Source organism: Anguilla anguilla, chromosome 10 (assembly GCF_013347855.1).
Source record: "Anguilla anguilla isolate fAngAng1 chromosome 10, fAngAng1.pri, whole genome shotgun sequence".
Taxonomy (NCBI): domain Eukaryota; kingdom Metazoa; phylum Chordata; class Actinopteri; order Anguilliformes; family Anguillidae; genus Anguilla; species Anguilla anguilla.
This window is the reverse complement of record NC_049210.1, coordinates 36,333,775-36,355,985: the sequence shown is the minus strand read 5'-3', so window position 1 is coordinate 36,355,985 and position 22,211 is coordinate 36,333,775. Positions and strand designations below refer to the sequence as shown.

The 22,211-nt window shown below is 41.3% G+C and overlaps 1 long non-coding RNA gene across 1 annotated transcript; it reads right to left on the bottom strand.

Annotated features, from left to right (window-relative positions):
- Positions 1–9,867: 9,867 nt before the first annotated feature.
- On the bottom strand, positions 9,868–13,203 carry LOC118206339. Its single transcript, XR_004761174.1, has 4 exons — positions 12,859–13,203; positions 11,786–12,058; positions 11,565–11,671; positions 9,868–11,416 (listed from the first exon to the last, which is right to left on the bottom strand). It is a non-coding gene; the product is annotated as an uncharacterized LOC118206339 (long non-coding RNA).
- Between the last annotated feature and the right edge of the window lie 9,008 nt (positions 13,204–22,211).

Genomic DNA, 22,211 nt, shown 5'->3' with positions numbered 1-22,211 from the left:
CTTGATGATTAGAAAAAAAACAACAACTGATCAAGTGAATAATACAAAATGCTTTCCTGTTTCCTGTTTCATATTTCCTGTTACTCTTCCCTCGAAAGAGTAGATTTCTTGGTATGTTTTTTTCCCCCCAAAACTATTAGTCAGCCTTCTAGAATTCCATTTCTGTCAATTACCAGTATAAGATAGTTACATCAGCATTAGAATGTTTAGTTAAGAGCATTCCAATCAAATCTGTGATCTTACACTTTGAAGAGCTAAAGTGCATGTGCTTATATACCTCCCAGCAGATCAACTTGTTTTGTTGATACTCAAAGTTTCCTATGAATGCATGGTAACATGGTAATGTTAGTTGACTAAAATGGTAATCTTAGTAGACGGAAGGGCTAAAACTAGATAGAAATTGCACTGGCTTGTCTGTGTACTCTCCTTTTGTAAAGATGATGTATCAGTTGCCTTGTTTGTAATTCAACCTACGATATAAAAACATGAATTTTCTTTTTGCAATATTTTAACCTACTATTAAATCGCATTAAAACTTTATGCATTAGTGAAAAATAAATTAGCTGGGGTTTGTGGTTGTTTACATCGGCCCTTGTGAGCACTGAAATTTGTTGCCTGAAATGTTAGGAGTTTTTTGCAATAGATCCAAAAACATTATTCTCATTGGTATGCTTTGGAAATATGAAAATGGCTCTTGGAGCTGGATGATTTCTTTTTTTCCAGAAGTAGATGGTTGCCGCTGAATCATAAGAAGACGTAGAAATAGAGAGTGAGAGAGAGAGAGAGGGAGAGAGAAAGAGAGAGAGAGAGAGAGAGAGAGGGGGAGAGAGGAAGACAGAGGGAAAGAGATAACTCAAAGCAGCTGTGACTGCGGCATTTGCAGATATGCTGAGAGTTATCTTTCCAGCGGAATCCTCGTTTACGGGGGGGGAGGAGCTCTGAGCCCTCGGCAAGTGTGGGTGCCCTCGGCCAATCGTGGCGCGGGAGCCTCGGCCACAGGAACGGCCCGGGCCTTTCCGAAACCTTTCCAGCCCTTCAGGGGGAGGGGGGGGGGGGGTCGGGGGGGGGGATGGTAGCGTGGACAGACTGGCCCAGTCCTCGTACACCACGGGAGTCCCGAAAACATGTTTGGGTAGGGCTGGCCTGCAGGCTCATGGTGGTTCACAGCAGACAACTCAGAAAAGATTTACACACCCGGTAAGAGCAGACAAGACTCCGGCAAGAGCCAACAGAAACCAGCAACTGAGTTTATGAATGCTTTTCTTCCTCCCAGACCACAATCTTTCCGGCTGTTGGTTTGGATGCGCCTCCTTCAGGGTGTGCGATATTCATTTTTATTCCTTCTTTTTTTCTCTCGCCTCCTTAAATCTTAATCAGCATTTTTTCAAAAATGTAATTGTATGTTTTGTTTTCAGCTTAAGTACAGAGTATGTAGTCATAGAGGTTGAATTTGATTTATCGGATAGGAGACTTGTATTTATTCTATTTAATTTGCTTGCTGCTCTTTCAACAGGACAACAAAAGGCCAGTTCTAAAGAGCTATTCATAATTTAATTCCATTACACAAATTTTATTAGTGTAATGGAACATCGCCAAATTCCATTACACAAATAAAACATTTTTTCAATATATTTTGTCAAATATTTCTCACTATTTTATTTTTTATTGTTTGAATAAAGTAAAAATGAACCCACACTCTCACACACACACACACACACACACACACACACACACACACACACACAAATTGCTATATATACGTTTGCTCTTTGGACAGATGTGAGGAGGGGCATCATTTAATGAGCTTGCTCTTTCAGAAGAAGCTCTTTAATCACATATTCACCTTTTAGGGGAAGAGCTCATCTGTTTGTAGAACAAATCCTCCTGATGCAATTTCACCAACTGGAGCACCCAAACGTCTCATTGCAAGCATTTCTGCGCAATCTCACAGATTCCAGAAAGGAGCTTGTGTACAGACGGACCAAATTTCAGGATTATCATGTAATTTCCAGACTTGATAATTGTGAGCCCATTATAACCTAATAGGTACCAGGTTCAAATGCTTCTGGGTCCAGAAAGTGATCAAAGAGAGTCATTTCAGCCCCTGTGCTTGGAGGATTGGACAAGTACTTAAGGCTTACAACTACTGAAACCAGATACCGGCCCTGTTGTCTTCTAACAAGTTTGCACTTTGTTCAGCATTGTCAATAAGAAGCCACAAAGATTTGTCTGCACAAAACGGATTGGCCATGTATCCATGAAAAGAACATGAACTCTGGTGATCAACCTGCTTTATCAACTTTATGGTTTTGTCTGATTATTCTTATTTTTTAATCTAACTATCGTGTCTGTCCGCTAAGCCACCAGTTCTTTATACTGTGAGTTGTGGGTAGTTTCTGTTGGTGAATATCTGTGCCTTTATTGAATGCTTGATTATGCTATATAAACTGGTTTCGAGTGCTTTGCATCTGAAGTACCGGTAATCCGATACTGATCAATGGGGAATCACAACCGCAACGGCAACACTTTCTAAGGCCATTGCCCCACTGTCCTTCTTTGACACGAGCACAGATACAGCGGAAGAAATTCCTGGCCAGAACTGCAGATACGGAAAAGATAGGGAATAGCTGTCAGGGCTTGCATGTCGACTGGGGAAATTTGAGGCACAGCGCCACTGCTGGAATTCCTGAACTCAGCAGGAACGCATGGGAATGACCTGGGGGAATGAACCTCTGAGATGGGATTCCTTTTTCTATTGTCCTTGATAGGTGTTCGACAAGTTCACAAGTCCACGTGTCATTTCTGATATATTCTCTGCAACACAACAGTCCTCCTTTGTTCCATTTTTGTTCATAAAGAACGCAGAGCTGGCTGGTTTAACATATATATATATATGTTAAACCATCACAGGCATTTAGCAGATGCTCTTATCCAGAGCGACTTACACAACTTTTTACATAGCATTTACATAGCATTTATACAGCTGGATTTATACTGAAGTAATGCAGGTTAAGTATCTCACTCAAGGGAACAATGGCTGTGTCCTACCTGGGAATTGAACCTGTGACAAGACCAGCTCCTTACCCATTATACTTCACTGCCACCCATCTTGATAAGTGTACATGACTCCAACTGGATTGCAACTATATACTTGCATAGCACATTACATTATTACAGGCATTTATATCTGCCATACATATTGGCCATATATGGTATATCTGCCCCATGTGTGTTTCCTATTTTCTTGCATTTCTCATAGTAGCCCAGGTACACTTCAACATTTCTACTACGGTGCTTTGTCCTAAAGATTGACCAAGTGTCTTAAACATTCATTTAAATGTATACCCCTTTCTTGCTTAATACATTAATCAAGCAATTGCAGCAAGTTGCTGAAGAAACAACATCATAAAGCTTGTGCGTTGAAATTGTGCCTTCTAGTTTCATAATTTTTTTTTTTTTTAATTAGCATTTTTATAAAAACCCTGCATCTTTTTTTAGCTTCTCAATTTCCCCTTTCCCTCTTATATACGAAAGCCTATTTTCAATTTCCTTTACACATTCCAGAGGAAGATATCATCCACAGATACAGTCTTGGCAGGGAGTCAAGGATTTCTGATGGCAGGCAAACTCATTTGCGGTTGCAGTAGTCTCGCTCCCGGTAGATGGCCGTAGCATTTTTATTGACATCTTCTAGAGGAATACGAAGTCCGCTGCTAAAAGTGATGCTTCTTGAATGGAGTGAAATATTTCACTCTGCATGGGAAATCTTTTGAAATGTAAGACATTTAGCATTCCACCAAGATGACACGGTTTGCCACAGACAGTGGATTTTTTTTGACCGCAGATGAACTGTCTTACTCAATTTACTTTTAACCATTTCCATTTTTGTGAACGTAGAAATGATTATTTCAAACGTGAGGAACGGCATTGAAATGAGGCCCAGTCTTTAATGTGGTACCACTCAGTTAAAATAGAAATCATATAATTGCGAGGAACCCTGTTTTCTTTTCTGATTAATACACAACACTGGTTACTTCATAACGACATGAGGGGCTGGGAGTGAAGGCCACAGAAACTACTAGAGAATCTAAACATTTGCTTTTCTCTTTTCCTGCTTCACTAGGTTTGGGTGGGGGGTGGAGGGGGGGGGGGGCCTGACCGACAAGAATACCCTTCAGATATTTCGTAGCCCCTGGCTCAACACTTGTTCAGGAGATAAAACACCAAAGTCTGCCCAAATGGTGACATTATCTGTGTCATAGCTTGTGGGTTTTTTTCTAACCCTAGCACTGGGCCCAATGAGCACACGTCCTCTTTTAAATGGAGATGTCTGGGCAGCTGGGTTTGTTTTCCACCTCCTCTACAGTACCCCTGCGGAAAAAGCTACGAGAGGGAAAATAAAGGACAGGTGCCTTTGCCTTCGGCTCATTGGGGACCACACCTGGAAGGATCGCTGCTTCCTCTCCCCCGTTCCAGGCCCCCCTCCCTCACAGCTGTAGCGCATTCGCTTCAAAAGCACAGGCTCCTTTTAGTGGTGAAATCTGTTTTGCAGAAGCTCATGTAGGTATTTACAGGGAAAATCTAAAAAAAAAAAAAGCCATTATTCTCTTTGAAAAATAAAATTTTGAACAGTAAACAAGGGAAAGGGATATTCTCCTCATTATGAATAGCACTTTACACACGAAAGTATTATTTCATCGTTAAAATGAAATTATTCATGTAATTTACGCTATTGTACAATTCACCTACAACGACAATTGTGTTTGCTGTTTTTCATGTTGATTGAAAGAGTCAAGCACACCGTACCTCAAGCAAATGGTATTACTCAGAAAACATCTGGGTTTTCTAAATGAGGGCTAGAAGTTGGCTGGTTATAATTTTCACTAACTTCTTCCTTTAAAAGGTCAAAGTTCAGGAGAGGTATGCACATTTAGTCATAAGAAAATGAAAACATCCTGTTATTTTGTCCTGAGGACCTATTTAAGATGAAGAGCTCTGTTAGGGTCTTACAGTAAAATAATCAAAACAGTACACAAATAACATGTATGTGGCTGTATAATTATATTTTTGAGCTGGGGAAGGGTCTCTCTATATATGGATAATGGAACATTTCTGCAAAAAAAGTAATTTACTTAAATCACGTCAGTTATTTAAATACATTTGACATCTTCATGCATTTTAAGTTCCGTTTCTTAAATCTGCAATTAGGCATAAATGACCAGGGGGGTATTTCATGAAGCAGGGTTACAGAGTTAGCAGGATAACTGCACTGAGTAAAACCTAGAACAGCTCTTTTCACTACAGTCCATGTTCCAGATTTGGGAGCGTTCTGAGTTTTACTCAGTGCAAAAAGCTACAGTATATTCAGGTTTTCATATTCAGGTTTTCTTTCAGTTAGCAGCCAATTTAGGCCTTGGAAACAAACATGTATGTGGACTCTATAGCTAATCTGTGTCCTTAAGATGTAATGAAAATAAAATGTTCATGAAATAAAATATTATTTTCTGAACATTCTAATGCTGGTGTACAGTACCAATCACTACTGGTATTCTAAAGCAATAGAGTTAGAATTAGACTTTGAATTCTGAAAAAAAATATTCTAAAACACTTACTCTTCAAAGGGTTAAATTAAGCACCTATGTTTTCTAATACACTGTTAACCAGCTGACACTGCACCCCTCCAGGACAGGAGGGGTGTCTGGGCAAGAGTTTGACACCAAATTCATATTCTCTCAGCCATGCTGCCACACACATTTTGCGAGGCTTCCACATCAGTGAATGGAAGTAACGAGGTTTTACCACTAGAGGGTGGAGTTTCAGCCATTGAGCCAGTTGAGTTCTTGCTCTTTGTCACTCAGTATCACCTATGGAATTGACTGCTGGTTGATCATTTCACAAACTTCTTTTTCTCTGAACTCATTGGTGTATGCCCAGCAAATTGCAAACCAAATATCCATAATCAGGCTTTGATTTAAATATTTTAAAACTGTACTTATACAAGATACCATGTCGCTGCTTTCATGAAATAATCTCTGCATGAAATGCCCAAGGTGGTTTTGAGAATATTCAGCTTGGTATCATAGCACTAGCTAAAATTAAAAATAAATGTGTTCCAATGCACAAAAATTAGGCATTAGGCATCAAGTCAAAAACACAACCTTTAATCCATATAGGGAGAAGGGGATTTGCATTTTACCAGGCTGATTTTTAAAATGATTTTGCTCGTTGCACTCAGGAAAAAATTCATTATAACAGTATAATACCTGTTGATTTTTGTGAGGAGGACAGTGTTCTACTGTCAGAGACAAAATCATTTCATACTGTGCGATTTCCCAGCCTGCACCAGATTAATCAAACACAATCACAGAAAGTCTTGCACTGAAATTATCGGGGAATATTGAGCAAAATTAAAAGCACCATCTCTTCTTTTCCATCAGCGGGCAGCTGATTCACTTAAGAGTCTCTCCACTCAACTGTGACCAGAATGGGAACTGCCCCAATAAATTTTCCATGTGTCAGGTATACTCGGTAGCTCTGCAAGATATCATGGCGGCGTCAACTGTTGCTATAAGATTTTGCTCCGTAGGGACGGAGTGTGGCACAGTGGGTAAGGAACTGCGCTTGTAACCGAAAGGTCGCAGGTTCGATTCCCGGGTAAGGACACTGCCGTTGTACCCTTGAGCAAGGTACTTAACCTGCATTGCTTCAGTATATATCCAGCTGTATAAATGGATACAATGTAAAGTGCTATGTAAAAAGTTGTGTAAGTCGCTCTGGATAAGAGCGTCTGCTAAATGCCTGTAATGTAATGTAATGTAATGTAATGTATAAGCCTTAAGTACTCAAAGTACAACCAAATGTAATTCACTCTCAGTGAAAAATAACCAATTGGAATGAGAACAGGGCTCTGAGTTAGCAGTGGGAAGCTAAAATATACAGCCAACATTGCACAGAGGTCCCAAGTACCTCTCTGCTGCCTCAGCATGTACCTTTATGATATAAATCCTGATGGTTGCTTTTCAGTACATAGATTTAATGCAAGAGTTTCAAATACAGCAAATAAGTATAAGTGAGCCTTTGCTTGACTTGCATTTGCTACCCAAAAATCTCTCTGCCCCCCCTTATATATGTGTGTATATGAGAAAACAATGGCCACTGTGTAAAAAAACAAGCAACTTGAAACGGTAAAGTCAAAACACAGATTATTGCAGAGATTGTATTAAAGAAAGATTCTTTTGTTCTCAGGCTCTGGAGGGATATAATACCCAGTCGATTACTGTACTTGGAAGAAGGTGGTGCTGGCAAATGGCTAACTCTAGGGTCACAAAGGACACGTCGAAAAGGAACCGCTCGGAACACGGCTGAGTTTTCAACAATCCCCCACTCCCTCTGCACCCCTCTGACTGAGCTCTGGATATATGAATCACACTCTAACCCCCCCTCCCCCTCACCCCCTCGACTGAGAGAACACAAACCAGAGACACCACTGGCAACACGAGAACATCTTGTTATCTCTCTCATTTTTGCAGCACTGCCAGAATATGACCCAGGGTCTTAGGTATTCCACTCCCCTCACGGTGCTAAAGTAGAATCACGTGTATATGGGGCTCCAGATCCCCTTGCAAAGTCCTCATCCACTGGAGGAAGCCCCCGAATGCCCTCCGACCCCCAACCGCCCGCCCTATCCCCCGTAACCCGATCTCCAGCGGCCATAGGTTTTCACACTAAAAGTCCTACGCTAAACAGTGTTTGCTTTGTGAAATCCCTCCGGCATGCGCGGAGTGAGATATAACCGGCCGCCATCCCATCTGCCTGTGGGCTGGCTACCCGGAGCGGGCCCGCTGTTGTCTCAATCATACTCCAGCGCTGAGACTGTGGAAAATGCATGTGTGGAAACAGCCCTCTCTTGGGAGCCCACGGTTCGAACACTGTGATTCACTAACCCTGGGGCTGGTCTCATGCCTCTCTCATGAAAACAAGAATTTACATGAAACATATTTACATATAAAAATATATGTCTACTACTTTACACCAGGCTGGCCAGTGGAGGATGGGCTCCCCCTCTATAGCTGGGTTCCTCTCGAGATTTCTTCCCATTGGGGAGTTTTTTCTCGCCACCGTTTGAGGGTTTTCGCCCCACTGGGAGGTTTTTTTTCTTATGTACCAGCTATTTGTGGGTTCAGGCCTGGTGTTTGCTCTACTTGCTCTTTTTGCTCAGTCTCTTCTCTTGCTACTCTGTAAAGTGTCTTTGTGACAGTTCTCTGTAAAAAGCGCTATACAAATAAAATTGAATTGAATCTAATTGAATATTTCTACATGAATTTATGAAATAAATGGTCTTTGTTCCCGGAGCTCACGGCTACCTTTGCTCCAGTAGACATGCCCCCCCCCACTGGAGTCACAGAGTCCCCTCATCTGGTTTACATTTGCCAGCTTTGTCTAATGGAACCCAAAGATGTTGAGTTTTGAGCCCATCAAGAAATACCATATTCTCTTTGAAGTTTCCTTTGTCATGGAAAGTGGGAAGGTGTCAGGCCTTAAAGTTATTACCTTTAAAATTGATCTACAGTGCTCTACGTAGCCAGTTTTCAGATAATCTGTCGCTCTACGTGTCTCGACGGCGAGCAGAATGGCTGCTTTTTCTTTTTACAGGAATGTGCCCAAAATGTCAGTTCTTGCTGTCACAGAGAAATTCAATGCAAGAATTCTACACGGAGCCAAGAGCTGAGAGGGAGAATCACTGCCAATTTCAGCAATGAAAATTATGTAAAGGTTGTGTATAGTCTTACAAACTCATGAATAGACTGCTGTGTCATTGACAGGTATGCCTAAAGATCATACACTTTGAGTCAAGAATGCTTCCATTCACAGAACAATTAGTTAGTAACTGTTGTTTTTTCTTTGTTTGTTTTTTTTGTACTGTAGTTGTGAAGCAGTGCTGTGTAAATGAATACTGTACGTAGAACTGAACATAATCCGTTATTGGAAAGACAGTATGAAATGACCTCCTACATTGTATCTATGAAGATATCTATGAAGAAGGAAGGAAAACACAATATCTAGTGAGCTTGCTTTTCAGTTATTCTTAGCAGAATACCTTCAACGCAGGGCAAGTGTTTTGTATGAGGATGGATCGGACAGGAACTGCTGAGTGTCTGCCCTTTTTTCCCAAAGCAAACTTGGCTCTAATATAAGGACGGCCCCTGTGAGATCCATATCTTTTTAACTTACTACACTGACTGTTTAGTGACTGTGATGAGGTAAGTTCTCTGTGGCTATGGACCTCCCAGCTGGAATGTGCACAGAATGACAGTAGTCATGCAATGCTGAGTGTGAGAAATGCTAACGTTTCCATTACGCTGCATCTGAGGGTGTTTGGGCTGGGGTTGGGGGTTGGGGGGGAGGTGGGGTGGTAGGTGGGGGGGCGTTGGGGTCGTTGCATGGTAGGGGATGGACAGTGGGGGGGGGGGGGGGGGGGGTCTGGTACAAAAGGCAAGACCGCTCACGCCCCCCAGTTTCTGAATAATGTAAATATGTTTCAGTGCAGTGACCTGGCAGGTACCATAAATCACAGGGCAAACTTTAAACAGCTTTCACGGAGGGGCAGAATGTGGCTTCTCCTTCTTCTACCTGATTTATTAAAGCGATGTGTAACGTAGACTGTCTGACTCTGCGCTTGGATCACTCAGTATATGAACACACCTGGACTTCCATTTCGGCTACTGGATGCATCACAATGGGGTGTGGATGGCATAGGTGTTTTAGTTTAGTCTATGAGTTACAGGGAAATTAGAAATTAAAAAGAATTTTTGTCAGATCTACGCATGTTTACATTTAGAATTTAAACAAACCACTCAACCAAAGCTCTTGATTATAAATATGAGTACATTTTTATTTGAGTACAATAACCACACATTCACAGCTCTGTAGGTAATCTGCAAGTTACAGCTTCCACAGGTGATATAAACCACTTTCCTAAGCTAAGTTTTAACTAAACATGGATAATTTTAATCTTATATATTCAGAAAAAATCTTCAGCCAAGCATGTTATTGTGAGTCATATCATTTCAGAACCTTCAGCCAAGCAGCTTGCTATGCATCTTATAATTTCAAGGCAAGAATAAAAACAAAATTAAAAAAATATATTTTTTAAAACCTTTGTTTCTCACTATCCTGTGGCCTCACAAAAGATAAATGTTGCTAATCAGATAACAGGCTTGAGTTGGTCTTCCAAAAATTTAAGTTCCTCAGAAATTGCTTCTCCAAAAACTGCATCTAATCTGTATCACTGGGACTTCTCATGCACTTCCTCTCTCTGCTGCTTTTCTCCCGCTCAATGGCGCCCGTCTTCCTGTCTGCCTGTCTTCCTGCTCTCTTCTTCGGCCTTCAAATCTTTCGCTTTGTTTTTGTACGCTAAAAACTCTCGGCCTTTTATATCTTCTCAAGACACTTTTCTACGAGCCACTCCCTCGTTGTTTCCCTCGTTGTGTCATCCACGTGTCATGTCATCCACGTGTCATGTCATCTCATCTTCAACACGGCAGGTTACGTTGTCCACAGCTTTGTCTTACCCGTCGACTTCATTTGGCGGGCTCCGTTCTCTTGTGCCTTTAACCATTCCAGCAAACAGTCACTTCCACATGGCCCTGGCTCAAAGTCATGCCTACGCCTAATCACGACAAACTGGTAAACTGGTCAGTCAGGAAACAATGCATTATCACAAAAGTGACTTACATCATATCCCCCTGACAAAATGGCTCTCTGGTCTCAATATCAAGAACCATATATTCTACTCCAATGAAACATACACATTCAATGAATTTTAAAAAATGATGCAATATTTTTGAAAATATTTTCATGCAACATGTTTTTGTCATCCGATACATTTTTTTTTGTTGTCAAAAAATATTAATACTTTCAACTATTTTTTTCTGCCGAGTCTCAAGAGGATATATCCGATTAGCCTTCTATAACAGAACAGAGATACAGAACTTTTGTAAAGAGTACATTTTAAGTGTAGAACAAGATTAAAGCACTCAAAGTAAGAACATACATACAAACATACAAGTTATTTAAAAGTACATATGTTAAAGACTGTGGAAATATATATTTTTTTGCAAACGTGAAAAGGTGAATGGTGGCATACTCATGAACTCAGCTTGGCCTGTGGACAACCTCTAGTGATTATGTCCACCAAACTGCCTAACAATTCGAACAATTTGTTGATACAGCTCAGATTCGCTGTCGAGATACATGTCGTGCTGCACATATTGAATCAGTTCATTACGATCTTCATCACCAATGATCCCCATCGCATGGTATTTACGTATCAGTTCAAGGAAGGCAGCTCTGTAAATGTTCATGGTTCTGTCTTTTGACAGAAAGATTTTTTTGGGGCGGGGTTTGTTGCCAAGTCCTGTAAAAAAATGTACAAAATATACATTTTTAAAGGAAGTTGAGACAGACCACCTAAACAACAGAAGAACATCAAATGCAATAAAACAAGAGTAACGCCAGGAAATTATTCATGCACAGAAATATGAGCAAAAAGTAAGCTTGCAAACCTGCTTCATCTCTTATTTGCTGGGAAGCGTAAGGGTGAGCGATGATAAAAGCCTGCTTCAGCATTTTCGTTACGTCTCCATCTGCCATTCTGTGTGCAATTAGTTCCCTGTGAATACAACAAAACATTCAAAGAACAGACACCTACTGTCGACCGGTCAAACCAGCCCTTCACCTCAGCTCCACATGTTTACGGTGATTTGAATGCAAGAACAACCCATACCTGCACTGTCTAGATACATTACTTGAACCAGAAGACAGAGCATCCCGGTGATGATGGGTGGAGACCTGCACAGTGAGTAGGTTCAATCCTCTTGTATCATTTTCCAGGCTCATCACCAATTCATGAAGTCTTGGATTAATGCGTCTGAGAGAGCTAAACGCGGGCAGCCTTCGAGCCATACGGAAGGACTGCAGCGGTGGGATATGATCAGCTTCAACGTAGTATTTATCCCCATCTTCACCAGAAACAAAGGGTCTTCCATAACGTAAGATACTAAAAGGTAGAAAATTGAATTATTTCAGTACATGCATGTCAGCATGAAATAACCCAAAATACTGCAGCTTCCAGACATCTATTTTGTTTCACATTATCTGCCCACTAAAACCACTTTTTGTCTTGTATTTGGCCATTACGTGTAAGCAATAAACATCGTTAACATTACTGAACATGTGGCCATTTGTATAATGAATTGAAAAAATATAGGACAGCAACAGCCCATTGATTCCACAAGTGACTTCTCCCTTTGGTGTCTTGCCCAACAGGATCAGAAGATTACTGCTCTGTTAACACTACCTTCTGCCCCTTGTGTTTTTGCATACTGTGTAAAAAGGGGAGATCCTGTGAAAGAAGCATGTTATTACACATTATCTATACCTGCTCTCACCAACCCCCCTTTCCTCTAACCCGAAAGCCAGGTTTTGACATAGACACACAGCCTGACTAGCACAAGGAATGCTATTTCTAGTTCATATGGTTCATTTCTTGTGTATTAACAGGAATGTTCATATAGCCAGGGGTTGACGTAAGTATGCACGCAGGTCAAAAAGATTAAAATGTGCAACAATTTCATTGTATCTATTTTTCGGTATGCATCCATTTTTAGGTACACTTTTGATTATGACATAAAATTGTCAGAACATTTTAATCATTATGCCGATCATGCGTACCTGTTTACCACCTAAGACAACCCCTGCATATAACACTGATAAGGTCCACAACTATTATATTTTTCCAAATCAGCAACCCGTCTGCTACCCTCCACCCAAAGCCCTTACAAGTAAGATGTGTTATACTTTCCGTATGTGTCCGTAGCTCCAAGGTTCAAATGATCAGCCACCTCAGATGAATCCATGTCTCCATCCTGCTGCTTCTGTGTGATTGATTTCTTCGGTGGCCCTCCACCCCCTCTCCGGTGTCTGCCTGCGAGATAAACTGCATGCCCCACAAGTGCAAGCCCACCAACACAAAGACCAACAGGGCCTAAAACTGCACCCAACCCTGCTTTACCTCCTAGTGCTGCTGCACCAAATAGCCAAGCCATTTTAAATGTGTTCTTCAGTTGCTACCATTCTGCTAAACACAGGAAGAGATAAGCCTTTTCCCTTGAGAAAGTCCCGCTGAGTGTAACCAATGAAAACATTAGACTGTGAGTGACAGAGTATGTAAACCAATCACTTTCCACCCTGCTTTATAGTCAGTGAACTACGGCACCTGCTGACACAAATCAGTTCTATAATTGGCTAAAGTCAGAGGAAAGCATGTGGTTTACAAGAAGTGTGTAGAGGAGGGGGCAGCAAGATTCCTACTGTCCCATTCTCTATGCTTCTCATGTAAACCTCTATGCATTTCTTAAATTGGTAAATAAACTAAACTGCAGTATGGATTAAAGCTCTGAATCACAATTTTGTCAGACTGTTAAAGTCTGTCTGTGAACTTCTCAGAGTAATTCTAAAGCCAAAATAGCAGAGAAGGGAAAACAGAACAGCTTAAATATACATGCACTCAGATAAATGATTCAAGGAATTCATTGGAATTAAGCAAGCACATCACCTTGGTTTTATTCCAATGAACTCCTGTTTTTGGCAATCCACTATCCCCTGCAAGTCACCAACTTCCTGTCAGTCACACTTCAGACAGTCACTTGCACTGAAATCATCATCATCATCATCATCAACAACAACAAAAAGAACGCAGTAACTGCATTGTGTTGCTGTAAAATCCTTCAAGGAAATTTCCCTAATATGCGAAGCGTGTAGTTCTCCCCTCTCTTATTTACTTTATATTTAGAACCTGTAGTGTGTCTCACCTTAATCAAAATGAATTGAAAACATTTTAAAAGGATGAATGATTTTCTTCATTGTTTTTGGTGAAAGTAGAGGACACTGCTGTACAATGTTTTCGAGAAAAAAGCTGGGAAGAGAATTTCCACCATTGGCTTCAAGCGAGGTGATACATCACAATTTAGAGTGCTTGACTTAGTATCCATACTATTTTATGCACTTAATTTTGAGGGCCAGCTTTCAGTTATATTCCAAATACAAATTCTTTGTGAGGAACTTCTTGTGTGGTGACGCAGAAACAGCACAATCACATAACGCAGACAAAGCCAAAAAGTTAAAAAGTATTCAAAATAATAGAGTAATGCAAAAGAATAGGTTAAAATATCATAATATTTAAAATATCATAATTCTATTGTTCATATTATTCCGTCTAATGGATTAAAGTCTAGTGGATGTAGAGACAAAAGTGAACATAGCCACCTCGATCCTCAATGAATGGGAGTGATTTCTTCGCCCCCGAGGGGAGAAGTTTAGCAGAGTGTGTGTTTCGGGTTTTCTCCCTTCCCTCTGACCCATTTTTAAAAGATGGTGTGCTGAGGTTGGCCTGATCTTTCGAAAAGCACTGCGTTCAGCGCTAAGTACTCACAAGTACACGAACAAGTACATGAGTGCGTGAATAAGCAGCAGTTTTGCTGATCTGACCCTAGCTGCGTTTGCACAGTCATACTCCCCTGCTCCTTTCATCCGCGCGCTTCCTGAGAAAAAGTGAGCGGGGTTGAGGCAGTGACCTCGATGATTACAGGGGGCCGACACAGACTCTGCTGGACTGAAGGGGCTCGTTCCAGCCGATTGGACAGGACCTTCCTGCGAATGTCTGCGTCGGCGGAGGACGCGAAGTCGGTCTCGACCCCGGCCAAAGGATGACGCTCCAGCGAGGCCTTTGAAAATGGTTCACTTTCAGATTTCATCGCAGGAGCACCCGGAGGCTGTCCTGAGGCTCAGACCGCATCGCCTGGTCTGGGCGTGAGCATGCGCCGTCAGGGGGAGTCTTTGCGACTAGGCAAGCGCAGATGAACGCACCGGATTTTTTTTTCGTATCCCGTAAAGTCAAACAACACGCCTGATCAGATTACAGCAGATCCATGACTCGTTCACATTATCTTCTAAAACGTGTCATCACAGGTCTTCTGCTTCTCTTTTTAACCCGAGAGAGACTCCTGATAGAAATCAGTGGTTGCTGTGTACTCCCAAATCTTTCATTTATTCGCAAGGGATTTTTTAAAGCAATAAAATTGATAGATTGAGAACTCCTCTTTGCATGTTCTATTGTTTAAGTTTTTTTTTGGTTTATGTATTATCTACAGGTTTAAAATCTGATGACAAGATGTAAATATAACATTGGGCTCAAAATAAACTATTTGTAAATGTAAAGGTAAGCCAAGACACAAAGAGAAAAGTGTTTTGAAAAGATTTAATGGGAAGCATGTGGTTTCTAGTAATACTGAATGGTGCAAGCAACCAACGTACTGTTTATTATATCATTTAAGTCCCTTCATAAAAGCAATTTTTTATTTCATTTATGATGAATAATAATTTTGATGTCTTTAAAATTAAGAACAAACAGGATTTTTCTGTATCCCCAGAAGCAAGATCATCGCCAGATATCATGCAGAAATATCAGATTCAGCTAAGAGGGGCTTTGATTTAAAATCAAAGCAGATGTCAGCAGGTCTGGTTCCCTTCAGTAGTAGGTAGTAATAGGTGCACAGAATGAGAATAAGATACTGGAAACTGGAGCAAGATCCTAAAAACTGCTGATAGTGATTTAGCTTTTATTGTTAACAAATGTTGAAAGCACAAGACCAGGATACAAAGATCAAAGAAAAAGACCTGGTCCATCAGTAAAAATCGGATGAATATAACATTAATAAATATATGTTATGACAAAAAAGTGTGAAGGAATGACTGTGAAACACACACACACACACACACACAGTCCCGTATTGCTATACTTGAGGATTTCCCATTGACTACATTCATTCTGTAACCTCTAACCCTAACCCTAACCCCAACCACTACATGCCTAACCTTAACCTAATTGTAACCCTAACCCTGAGTCCTAACCCTAAAACAGCCTTTTGACCTTGTGGGGACCAGATAAAGGTCCCCACAAAGCGTAATTTTCCTCATCTTTCTATCCTTGTGAGGACATTTGGTCCTCACAAAGATAGTACTACAAGTTAAAGGAATCCTTAATTTTCTGGCATGATTATTGTCTCACAGTTGCTTTGAAACTGTCTCAAAGCACCATTGCGCAGGCCAGCATATCTGTTGGCCTGTCTTAAGCACCGTTAATGCATTTGTCACAAAAATGTTGCTGTTTCCAATTAGTCACCTCGTTCCTCGTTAATAACTGTGCTTAGCCCGCGGAAATATCTTGCCGCTGACCGTAGCAGGGGCCGGTTAATGGTGCCGAGGACGTGTTAAATTATGAGGAGAGATTTTGGTGAAGCAAACTCCCTGTGACTCTAATCTGTGGAATGCTGACTCCCTCAAAGGTCAGTAATTGGGAACTTTTTTTTCTTCAAACCTGTCCCACCAGCAGGCCCAAACTCGCAACAGGGCCTTGAAATTCACCCCCTCGGGTCAAGCAAAAACACTCGTTTGGAACCAAATTCTTTTTTCCTTTTAAAGTTAGGGGTTCATAGCCATTCTTCCAAAAGCAAATGAACCAAGTTTAGAATTTTAAAAAAGATCACTGTTTTACACCTCCGCAGCCAATAATAAAAAGAGAATAGGTGGTGTGTTTGTTTAATATTAGGGGCAACAATGAGCTGTCCCTCCCTAGTAGGAATTTCTCTTAACATAAACCAAAAGAAAGAGAAGCTTTCACTGCATACTCAGATATCATGGAGATACCAACGAGCAAAATGTGAACAGATGGATCAAACTGTATGCTGTGAAACTCATTTTAGTCACTGAAGTTTAAAACAAAACAAAAAAAACCCTTTTTATACTAAACTGCAGTTTCTATGCCTGGCACATACTTAGTAGTGTCACATACTTTGTAAGCATTGAACTTTAGACTACTCTTGCTGCACAAGAGATTCATGATTACCTATAGCCTTTTTATTTAGCATTTTGTATATTTATTAATTCTTTGTTTTAAATGTGTTTCTTTTTTCTGGATTTTGTAATTTCCCAAATCCTCAATTACAGGCACGTCACTGTCTGTGTAGGGAAGTTTTTGCAACACACATTCTATTATCTTGCATCTTTGCTTTACAGATCAGCATCCTTATCTTAGAATGGCATGTGTTGTGTGCAATTTAATTGATTGCACATTCTGTAATTTGGTTTTACAGCTGTATTTTCACAGGAGAAATTGGGGTTAAAGGTCTTGTGTAAGGATATGACAGAAGGACACCACCTCACAATTCTTATGACCTCTTACGACTAGGTGCCTGCACTATTTATTTATATATATTTTATATAAATTATATATATATATTTTATTAGCTATAAATGTAAAAAATAAAAAAGATATTTTTTTATCAAATGCTGCTTATGAGGTTGTTCATTGAGGATTTTTCGTTCTTAATTATTTCTTTAATGTTATTTTTGGGGACAGCTATATCCAAAGATGCCCGGAAGAACAATAGATCGGGTTTGTATGACTTCACAGGGTTCACACTGTGCTGTAAATATGTCCCAGCAATCCCCTTTGCCTTCGTAATCCCCTCAAAGCGCTCGGCTGAATGAGGGAAGAGAGAGAGCTGCCATGTTAAACTGCTTACCGCAATTAAAATTTATTTAGGCTTACAAGGACTCCTTTCACTGCCGAATAAATCAGCTCAAAATGACAAGCTTCAGGTGGAAGTGTTATTTTCTGCGGGGCTCTGGTGCGCCGGATTTCTCTCTCTCCCTGTAATTATCCACTCCCGCCTCGACCCATCTCATTAATATGGAGCTGAGTAACGGCCCTCCCGAGACTGGAAACTTTGTCCCCGCCGCTGCGCAACGCTTGTAATTATGTCGTTAAAACAAACTGCAGTTTCCGGCCGGCCTTCGACTAAAAGGCGGTGACGCGATATTCCACTGCTGTTCGAATGAAGTAACAGAAGATTTGCACCGTTGCCTGGAAACGCTGTCTGGCTGTCATTCGATGGTTCATGGATTAAACTGATCTGGAGCACTTGTTATTGCCTATGTTATGCCTCAGTTTTTGACAATATCTGAATAATATTTTGACAGCCTACGCTAAGGGTGTGTCACGTCGACAGTCAGGTATTTTTTGCCTTGTCATGATCAGTGTTTGCAAAATAAATCTCACCGGAAGTCGCTATAGGCTCTCTGAAATGTTGCTAGAAGTCGCTAGATTGCGTGATGACGCGATGCAGGGTGGGTACACGGTGACGTCAGACTCGACATCGTTCGCAAATTTTTGCTGTTGCTCGGCAACAAGAATGGAGGTTGCCAAAATTGTGAGAAGTTGCCAAATTTCTCGCTAGTCGCTAGATAAGATTTTTAGTCGCTAGGAAGGTCAAAAAGTCGCTAAATCGAGTAAGAATGGGCAGCTCTGGTTATGATGGCTGTTGATGGTATTGAGGTATGCTTGAGATGTAGAGTACACCATGTAGGCTATATGGGCACTCTAGGTATAAAATATCTTATTTTTTTCAAAACAAGGCACCCGTGGCACTGTGGTAAAACACTATATGAACTGAACAAGGACTAGGGGAACTACTTAAAGTTAAACGTAGGATTGTATTGTGCTCGCTGAAGACTATTCAATGTAGGACATGTAATCTAAAGCAGGGGGATAAGTCAAGGCCAACAGTCAGGCTGAATCCATCATTAAGGAATTCCCGCCCAAATGTGGAGGCTTTACAATATTTTATTTTGTCCATAATTGTATTTTGGCTTGTTTTATTTATAAACGCATATGTATGGGGTGATTTATCTACTAATACATTTATTGAATGTGATGCATCCAAAGTAATGTGCAAAAATAGAGGACTCTTTAAAGTGGCATGACAGTTCAGTTTTCTTAACTGGCAACATAAGTATTAAAGTGTCAAAACTCAACCATTGGGAACACATTCTGGCATGTCATGACCCATGCAGATGAAATAATAAAATTCTGAGTACAAGACCGAGGCCATTTTGTAGGCTAAAATGTATGACCAAAGAAGTTAAAGACCTCATTTTCTTTCAGAATAGTTAATGCACCTTTTCTACATTTAGCACACGCTATCTGATCTCATCTACTTATGTTTTTCCCTCCTTTTTTCGAAAGGGGAGTACTCCAGGCTGTGGATCACTTTGCTCTTTACTGGGGGGGGGGGGGGGGGGGGGGAGATCCCGACAATGTTGTCGATTTACCCACTTGAACAGTGTTTGTCCATTTTAATTTGAATGAAACCCCGAGCAGAACTCTGCTTTGTTTTCGAAAGCCTTCATTTGAATGCTGGACTTCACTTCTTGACAAAAGGCGGAATTAATGCAAAGCAAACTCCATCCACCCTACTCTGCTTAACTTTCAGCAGGCCTTTGTTCTTTCAATGGCTTGAGCCAAGTGCTAAAGCGAGGGGGTACTCGCATGCTTCGCAGATTTTGTGAGTGTGTTTTTACCCGCCACCGTTAGGAAACCAAAAAAGAAAGAAAAAAAAGCAACCCTGGACTTAATCATTTTCATAAAGCAAACAGGATTGCGGTGAAAGGGTAAAAAACTGGCAAATCTCTCATCAATGAGCTTTTCAGAGTCGTAATGCCTAACACTCGCGGAATTGTACAGTTAAGATCGGCAAAGAACCTAAATAAACTCGGCTGACACTACTGAGAGCTGCGCAAACAAAGGATTATGTACGAGATGAAAGGAGGAGGAAACTGGCAAAGCCGTACGTCTGTGACTTTAAGAAAGCTAACGCAGTAGCTCTATCCCTGCGCTGGTGCCCGTGTGCTACAGGGAGGCATTCAGTCTAGCTCTGATGTAGCACATATATTTAAATGTGCGTGTGCGTGTGCGTGTGCGGGTGCGTGTGTGAGAGAGAGAGAGAGAGCGAGAGAGAGCCCATATAATTTTTTAAGGATTGGATGCAAAAGTAGGAAGTTTTTTATGCATTGAAGCCCCCCTGAGAGTTTGCTACTATCAAAAATTGTTGACAAATCGTGATGACAAACATTACCTGGTACAAACTGAACAGGCAAAAAAAAACGTACTCATTCTCCAGATGCCCTCTCTCAGCATTGCCCTTAGACAATTTTTGGTTTGTTTCCAGAGGGTTTGTTTCCCTTGGTTTTTTTTATTTATTTTTTTTAACTACCACGGCGACCACTGTCATGTGTGTAAACAAGTGTACTCCCCCCCCCCCCCCCCCCCCCCAGGGTCAGTTGCTACTCAACAGAGGCTAGGATTCCAGGGACCAGCGTGCGGCAGCACTGGCCGCATGGCCCCCTGCCTGTGGAGAGCTGGGGCAGAGGGACCTGACAGCTCAGAGACCCCGGGGGCTGGGGGGACACGCTGTCACAGATGCACAATGGGCCTCACTGGTGCCCCCTGGCCATCAACAGCACCCCCACCCCCTGCTCCCTTCTCCCCCGCCGCCCCCGGATTAGGAGACCCCGCGGAACAAAGGGGCGGCCAACAAAAGCCCATGTTAAATTGGGCATTAAATTCAACACTCAGTCACGGGGCAAAGTATTCACCAGGAGTTTATGAAAAATATATGTGTGTGGTGGGGGGGCGTGAGGAGGGGGGTGAGGGGGGAGGGGTGGCATGGGAAAGGCAGAGAGAGGAGATGAATAACTTATACGAGAGCAGGAGAGAGAGGGATGTGTAACTTATCATATAAGAACTTTTCATTTGCTCTAAACTGTCTGTTACAGTTATTAAAGTTTTAGAAATTAAGCTGTGTACGAATTCCTATACACTTATATTGCACTCTACATTCCAATGCATGCCGGGCACTGAAATGTTGCCTGTTCACAAATGAATGAAAGTTACAGAGATGCTAGTTAATTAGGGGGCACAGCTGTGCGTCAGGAATCCCACCAAATCCATCCTGTCATTTTTTAAGAAAGTATTTCTCACTTGAGGTAGATTGAAACGTGAGGCTCGTGATTCTGTGTCTTCCTAACTTTGCATGGATTCCGATGACTGAGGTTAAACCTTGCAGGGTTATTTGAGTGCAATGGTGTCTCTGTTCTCATACTGACAATGCTAGGGCTCGTGAAATATTCAACTCGGTATCTTTGGGTCAATGATACTGGATAAAACTGCAGGCTCAAGGGCCCGTGCTTGTTCGGGCAGAGAACCCCGCTAATTTCCTGAGCCGCGGAGTTTGCCATTTGCTTTCAGCTGACTTGATCTTTCAGCTAATTACCTGAAACCAGGTGCGCTTTTGTCTCATGGTAGCACACGGATGCTTGCGTGACTGGTGCTGTCAAGTCATGTTCGTATCCTAGGTGTCTTCATTGTGTCTTCAGGCTCTGGAAACTGCCTCTTTAATTTCACCCCCACATATGTACTTACAACTGGTCCAGGATCACCTTCTCAAACCAAAAACTTAATGAAAGCCATGATGAAAATAAATTTGAACTGATCCTGGGTCTGTACTTGGGGGTAGAATCAATGTACTTGGAATGGCACCTACTCAGCAGGCTGTACACATATTATCACCTGTCAATCATGTGGGAGTTGGGGCGTCTCTTCCTGGGTGGGAAATCCCTGAGGCAGATGAGATAAAATCCTATCCCAGTGTATGATTAGCCTGCCAATCTCCTGCTATACAGAAGATTGTGGGCACAGATATAAAAATCAAGAAAAAAACATCCAAGAATACAAGATGTTGCTGCCATGTTTTTACTGATGTGAAATTGCTGTGGTAAGTTCTAATTTCTGAAGACAAACTCTTTTGCCACAAAAGACATTTGTTTCACATATTCACATCCACTAAACATAGAGTGTACATGGAGTGCTTTTTTCCTGTTTGTACAGTTACATGTAATCAATGAGGCATACTTTGACCCGTGACTGAGTGTTGATTTCACATATTTACTGTATCACTTCTTAAGTGACCCACTTTTCATTTTCTGGAAGAGTGGGTAGCAGTTCATTTTTCCCATCAGATTGATGTATAACTATCTTTCAAATGAAAGAACTCTGCTACTCCTTTTCAAATGTGAATTCTGAGAAAATATGAATGTACTTGAACGAAAAGTTTCAAGATAAATAAAGCCGATAATGGTTTGCAACACTGACCAGTGGCATACATAGCGAACCAAACAGAACCCACATGTTTCAATTTGAATTTCCTCAAAAAAATAAAGAAAAGCAAAAGTCCCTCAGGTTATTAGTCATGTCG